Source organism: Elephas maximus, chromosome 1 (genome assembly GCF_024166365.1).
Source record: "Elephas maximus indicus isolate mEleMax1 chromosome 1, mEleMax1 primary haplotype, whole genome shotgun sequence".
Classification (NCBI taxonomy): Eukaryota; Metazoa; Chordata; class Mammalia; order Proboscidea; family Elephantidae; genus Elephas; species Elephas maximus.
Genome location: NC_064819.1, coordinates 156215400 through 156222528, shown reverse-complemented (window position 1 = coordinate 156222528; position 7129 = coordinate 156215400).

The following is a 7129-nucleotide window of genomic DNA, read 5'->3' as shown; positions in this document are numbered from 1 at the left end:
ATTCATGGCAACCCCATGCACAACAGAAGGAAGCATTGCCTGCCTGCATCTTCAGGAATGTTGGCATGCTCAAGACCTTTGTTGTGGCCACTGTGTATTTTGAGCGACTCTGACCTGGGAGGTTCATCTTCCAGCACTACACTATTATCAGTTGTGATCTGTAAAGTTTACATGGCTGATTTTCAGAAGTAGATTGCTAGGCCTTTTTTCCTAATCTGTTTTAACCTGGAAGCTCTACTGAAACCTGTCCACCAAGGGTGACCTTGCTGGTATTTGAAGTACCAGTGTTGTAGCTTCAAGCTTCATAGCAACAGGCAAGCCTCCGAAGTATGACAAATTGGCAGACAGATGATGTTAATGACAAATGAGTCCCGCTTGCAAGACCCCATTTGCCTGGGTCTCAAAAAGTAGAACTCTCAGAGTGCCTGCCACTGCCCCAGTGGAAAGCAGCTACCGCCTATTACTCAGCGAGTCCTGGAGCAGTTCAAGGGGTGTTTTTCTGTTTCCTATTCTGTCCTCTGACTTAAAAAGGCCTTACCTATCTGTCCCACAGGGGTCATCTCTCTCATCTCTCACTCTCTGCTCCAAACCTGTCATGTAGACTTGGGAGGAAGGAGGTCTCTATCTCAGGGTCAACCAGTAACAACCAGTGGGACAGGTTGTTATGTACTAATGTGGAGGTTGACAATAGTTTTTTTTTTTTTTTTTTTTTTGAGAGTTTTCATGGTTGTTTTAAATTAGTTTACGATCTTTCTGGACCTGAATGGCTCATCCCATATTATATTCCCAGCTTGCAGGGAAAGGCTTGGTACATAGTTCAATGAAATTTAAAATAAATAAATGTCACAAGTCTTTTTTCCTGCCACATAAAATTATTTTCAAAAAACTTTATTTGTGAAATAAAGATACCACCATATACACTGGTATAATGACATTTAACTTAAACAACACATATTAAATTTAATGCAAATACTGATAGGCAAAAGAATATATGAAATATGGCTTAGAAAATAGACCTGCTGAATAACAAAAATTAAGAGTGGAGTTGGGATTTTTTTTTTTTTTTAAATCATGTTACTGTATTATATGAGAAGAGACTTGAGATAAAGAGTTAATTCAATGCCAGGGCATAGTAGATTAATTGATCAACATAATACAGATTAAAAGAATGGCAGTGTCTGAGTCGTCTAGTACTGCTAAAAGAGAAATATCACAAGTGGATGGCTTTAACAAAGAGAAGTTTACTCTCTCACAGTCCAGTAGGCTAGAAGCCCAAATTCAGGGTGCTGGGTCCAGGAGAAGGCCTTCTTTCTCTGTCAGCTCTGGAGGAAGGTCCTTGTGGTGCATTAGTCTTCCCTTGGTCTGGGAGCATCTCAGAGCAGGAACCTCAGGTGGAAAAGACAAGTTCTGCTCCCAGCACTGCTTCCTTGATGGTGTGAGTTCCACCTGTCTCTCTGCTAGCTTCTGTCTTTTATATTCCAAAGAGATTGGCTTAAGACACTATCTAATCTTAGAGACCTCATCAATATAAGCGCCACTAATCCATTTTATTACATCATAGTGATAGGATTTGCAACACAGGGAAAACACATCAGAAGATAATATGGTAGACAACCATACAATCATACAAGGGAATCATGAAACTTAGCCAAGTTGACAGATATTTTGGGGGGATACAATTTAATCCATAACAGGCAGTTTATGACATTCTTGATAATAGGTCATCTTGATGTGAGTCTTGACTGTTCGATATGTTTTCACAAGCAAATACAGGGAAAAGATTGGAGGTTATTTTAAATCTCATTCTAGAATGCTACTAGAAAGTTCTTTTCTCCTTCCTTTCTTCTTTTGTTTTTCCTCTCAGCCTTCTTTCGTTCCTTCTTTCATTCCACAGAATTGTATTGGGGGCCTACCACATACTGGGCTAGGCATCTTTTTTCAGAGTTACAGAGATAGGAAAGAACCAGATTGGTCCCATCCCCTTCCCTTTTGTGGAGGGAGACAGGAAGTAAACAAACAGATGTGTATTGTTATTAGATGTCATTGATTCAGCTCTGATTCATGGTGAACCCCATGTGCAAGAACAAAATGTTGTCATATTCCGTACCATCTTTATGATCACTGGTATACTTGAGTCTGTTGTTGTGTCTACTGGATTTTCAGTGCCTTCTGACCTAGGACTTTCCATCTTGCAGCACTATACCAGATAATATCTGTTGTGATACATAGGGTTTTCATTGGCTAGTTTTTGCAAGTATATCACCAGGCCTTTCTTCCTAGTCTGTCTTAGTCTGGAAGCTCCTGTCTATCATGGGTGACCCTGCTGATATTTGAAATACTGGTCTGGTGGTGTAGCTTCAAGCATCGCATCAACACATAAGCTACCACAGCATAACAAGCTGACAAACGGGTGGTGAATAGATACATAAAGATACACACACATGCACACATATATATGTATATGTATGTATATACTAGGAGTACTAGAAAAGTAAAAATTAGAAGATACTAGTAAATACTAGAAGAGTAAATGGTAGGGAGTAATTGTATCTGCTGTTTTAGATATACTGTTCTATGGTCAAAGGCTATCTTCTTGTATTTAAATAAAGAGAGGAGTTGTATAGATATGAGGAAGAGGGGATCAGGCACAATATACATCAGGTTTGGAGATGGAAGCCTGCTTGTAATGTTCACCTAAGTGTAAAGAAGCCAGAATAACTGGAACAGAATGAGGAAAGAACTGAGTAGTAGAAGATGAGCCTAAAGTGATGACCAGGAGCCAGGTTATGTATAGGATTATAGACTATGAAAAAGATTTTGGATGTTATTCTAAGAAAGGAAGTTATTAGAGGGTTTGGAGCTGAAAAAAAAAAAGACATGATGTTATCTGTCTGGTTGCTATGTGTAATATAATCTTTAGAGGAGCAATAAATGGGGCCTGTTGGAAACCCTGGTGGTATAGTGGTTAAGAGCAACACCTGCTAACCAAAAGGTCTGTGGTTCAAATCCACCATGCACTCCTTGGAAACTATGGGGTAGTTCTACTCTGTCCTATAGGATCACTATGAGTCGGAATCAACTTGACGGCAAGGGGTTTGGTCTTAATTTTTTGTTGGTAGGGGTTGCTCAGGTTAAGGAATTTTTTTCTTTTTAGATACTGTTGGGAGTATGTGAATATCTTCTGTTCTATTGATATGTGTCAGAGTATTATACATGGGATACCTTTTTAAGACTTCTACTATCTGTCAACAAAAATGCATTTGTTATACTTAGAACACTAAAATATGCAGATAGAAGAAAAAGGGAAATAGTGCAATGACTTTTAATTCTAAGTGATTGAACTTATTATTAGGCTGAGTGTGCCTTTTTTGATCATATAAAAGCATATACTCCCAGTGCCATTGAGCCGATTCCGACTCATAGCGACCCTATAGGACAGAGTAGAACTGCCCCATAGAGTTTCCAAGGAGCGCCTGGTGGATTCGAACTGCCGACCCTTTGGTTAGCAGCCATAGCGCTTAACCACTATGCCACCAGGGTTTCAAAAGCATATAGCAGTGATAATAACTAAATTAATGTCAAAATTATAATTGTAAAATGCCACCAAGCTATCAAAAGTTTATAAAATCATGGATATAATCAAATGAATGTACACCAAAATGCCACTAGTTTTCTGTATAGGGTTTTTAAAATAAATGATATGTCAGAGACTATTACCAGAAGAAAAGATCTACAAAGATAGATGTGAGATATATTTCTCAAAGAATCACTAATGATAACATAAAGAATGTTAAAAGAATCTCAAGAAGGGCTAGACTGAAAAACATGGGAATCTATCTGGAAGCTGTTGATGCATCTAAGGGGGAGAAATTATTTAATTTAAAATCAAGTGTGATATAATGGTACCATTTTTGGATTGCTTGCTCTCTACTATCGACTGAGCTAAGCACATTGTATGCATAAATTATTTTAATATCTGCCAATTTAGAACTGCAACAATCCCCTTGCAGTTGAGTCTATTTTGACTCATAGCAACGTTCTGGGCCAGAGCAGAACTGCCCCATAGGCTTTCCGAGGCAGTAAATCTTTAAGAATCAGACTGCCACATTTTTCTCCTGTGGAGCAGCTGGTGGGTTTGAACCACCAGCCTTCCAGTTAGCAGCAGAGCACTTTAACCTTTGCACCACCAGGATATAGCTAGGGAAAAAAATTGTCAGCACCTAATACTGAAAAATAAACTTATTTGTTGCATAGCTATTCTTGCCAATTCTTAACTGGAAAAATAAAATGATGATTCCATCAGTTTGCCACTGAGATTATTGAAGAAATAATAGAATCTTATATCTTCCTATTGGTCCTGGAGAGAAAAAGCTGGAAGAGAAGTTACTAATACACCACAGCTTAATATTTCATTTATTTCCTGCAGCTGCCTTGCAGGAAATGTGTGTAGCATCTAATTGGGAAGGTGTCCACCAGCGATTACATCAGATGGAATCCATGGGATCCAGCAATTACAGCAGATTGGATTAAGAGCAAATGGATACTTAATAAGTACTTCCTAATGATGATGACGATGATGACCATACTAAGAGTACTGGTGTGACATTAACAGTGAGTAAAAGACTTTTCACTATTTTTTTTTTTTTTAACTATGTACTGTACCTACTTGAATTCCGATTTTGCAGTGAGAAAGCATCTTTTTCAAGGTCTCTTATATGATAATATGCCAGATATTGATAAATGAACTAAGCAATTTATAGTAGCATGCTTCAGCTAGATGTCATACAAAGGGCAACTAATAATAATCATAATTTTCTTCTGTGTAGTACATTTCTACAACAACCTAAAATTAAATTATAAACATTAACTAACTTTGCCTTCCAGAGTCAAAGGAAAGGTCATTGCCTCCAGAACTTAACTTCAACTCCATCTTAATTCAAAATGAGGTTCATTACCAATAGGTATCTACCCATTCAGCCTAGGCTCAGTGTAGAGTGGGGAAAGAATAATCAGCTTAAAATGTGGAACATCAGAAAGCTATCTAAATGGGAATTTTAAAATTCCTCTTGGAAATCAAAAGGTTACTTGCCATTTTAATTTAAAAATGACTCAGTTACAAATTCATTTGTTCACAACTTCTAAAGCGTAATAAGTGCCATTATACTGATGTTATAATTTTTGCCAAGCAATAGTTTAATACTCTTATTAAGCAGGAATCTGATGTAAACCCCCTGTAGAACCTAACATAGTACTGAGCACTGTAGAAATAAATGGAACTCATACTGTAAAACCAAACGCTAAATTTAACAAGTGATCCTAAATATATTGAACAATGATCAGAGGAAAGTAATAATCTGGAAGAGTTCAGGCCTTTTTCACGGTTTAGGAGCAGTCCCTGGGCTACAAATGAGATCCATTCCTAAGTGTGTCTTTAAGTCAAATTTGTATGTAAGTCGGAACAGGTGCATTACAGTTCTTATTTAGCCAAACTTTGGTGAAAGAAAAGGCTTGAAGCCTTTGCAATGATTTAAAAGCTGCAGGCGCAGCACGTGAAGGTGATTATGATGAAGAATTTATTGTGAATAGGTGTTGGTTCAAGAAGTTCAAGTGAGGGAAAATTTACATAACGTTAAAGGGCGAGTCGGAGTTGTCAGTAAACTGCACATTTGTAACCCCAGGACTTACTGTAAAAGAAAACTATGACAATATGAAAACACCGAGTTCCACAGTTACTATCTGGAAAGACTTACTTGACTTCTTTTCAGTAGGAATGAAACTTTTAGGGGTTTATGTTGAATCTATGGAAATGAATATTTACAGCACTGGTGTATTTCTTTGAATTATGTTTTATGCTCTATTTGCCTTTGTTTATTTTGGGATCTGCATTTGAAAAACACTTTTTTTTTTTTCCTCATTCTAGTATATAACCAAAAAAACCAAACCCAGTGCCGTTGAGTCGATTTCGACTCCTAGCGACCCTATAGGACATCTAGTATATATAGAAAATAAAATATAATCTAATATTCACACATGACTAGAGAATAGGGGCTCAAGAGGCCCCTGATTTTCAGAAAAAAAAACATATTGCATTTACTCATCTAAGCATTTTACTTGTTTATTATCTATGAAAAACTTAATATGCCACAAAATTTAGCCCTCTGTGAAACTCCTGTCTTCTGTGCATTTAATAACTTATTTTTTTCTTAGCTCTAATTTCAAAATTATTGTTGTTATGAGAGATCATTTCTTTATATATTATAATAGTGTGGAGAGTAGGATTCTAACATCAATGGTCAATTTTCATTTATTTCTATAAACTCTCACAGGAGTTGCTGGCCCTGCATATGCATATAGTCTTCCGTAACATTCCTATTATAAACATAACCTTTATGGTTTATAACATTTATTTTGCTTTAATAACTGAAGTAAATCCCAGGGATCTTTAAGGCCATAGAAGAGGTCTTACACATTATCAATTTGATTAAATCTCAACTCATTATTATGATAACAGGGCAGTTACTGAATTCTGACTTATGGCAGCTACATAAAGCTTCTTTCTTTTGTGTCACCATGACACTCAGTTTGTTTGTCATTGACCTGAACAGTGTAAGATTTTCAGCTATAAATTCATACTCTAAACTTACCTTCATTTTGCCTTATATTTTGGGAAGAGGTGTTTTCTATATAAAGACTTTCCAGCCAGTGTGAGAAATGGGCAAAAGAAAAAATAAGAGGAGGCGGGAGTGGGAAAAACATGGATGCGGAGATCAGGAGCTGGAAGGTTTGTGTACCGTGAAAAGGTAGATTCAGATTACATCTATGCACGTAATGAATTCCCTAGGTAATACAAATGGTTAAGTGTTTGGCTACTAACAGAAAGACTGGAGGTTCAAGTCCACCCAGAGAGACCTGGGAAGATAGAACTGGCAAACTGCTTCCATCAGTTTACATCCATGAAAACTCTACAAAGTGCAACACATGGGGTTGACATGAGTCAGAATGGACTTCATGGTAACTGGCTTGGTTTTTGGTATTACAGTGCAAAGCATTATTACTGTGTCCTTGCTAGCCATGGTCTTTGTAACTCACACACAATGATTGAATGGGACGATGCAAATAAGTTATATGG